This window comes from Silurus aristotelis (genome assembly GCF_946808225.1).
Source record: "Silurus aristotelis genome assembly, chromosome: 26".
Lineage (NCBI taxonomy): Eukaryota > Metazoa > Chordata > Actinopteri > Siluriformes > Siluridae > Silurus > Silurus aristotelis.
This window is the reverse complement of record NC_139599.1, coordinates 6,060,310-6,060,892: the sequence shown is the minus strand read 5'-3', so window position 1 is coordinate 6,060,892 and position 583 is coordinate 6,060,310.

Here is a 583-nt window from a genome sequence, read left to right as displayed (position 1 = left end):
TTGCCCGGCAAACAGGATTCATCTGTCCTGTTCAATAAAATGGATTTCGATAAACCATTAACATGTTTTTTTATTTGGGAAAAACAGACAACATTTTTTATTGTCATTTGGTCCACTACTGGAAACCTTACATTCGGACATAAATTGTCAGAAATGTCAACATTTTGTCTTAAATCACAATGGTGACATTCTGGTGTCCATAACTGTCAAGAATATACTTTTCTTACCTTGTGGATAGTATCCATAGCTCTTGGTCAAGGGATTGTGTGGATAAGGGTAGTCCTCGTGGACATACATGGCCTTGATGCTGAAGTCTTGCACCACTCTGGATATCTGAGGGCTGATGTGATGTGATGGAATGAATCCCTTTCCCAGGTGGACACCCACCCGGATCTCCTGTGAAAAAAAGGTGTGTGTGTCTTGGCCAGAACCTCAAGCCTAGGCTCTTTGATCTGTGCTTCTTTCACAGTTTGGGCCTTGTCCTGTCATGAAGGTGTCTGGGAACTCCACTTTCTCACTTTTTTTTATATAAGGGGGGAAACCTCACTTCAGAAGCTTAAGGGTTATCTCAGCTTCAAGAGGT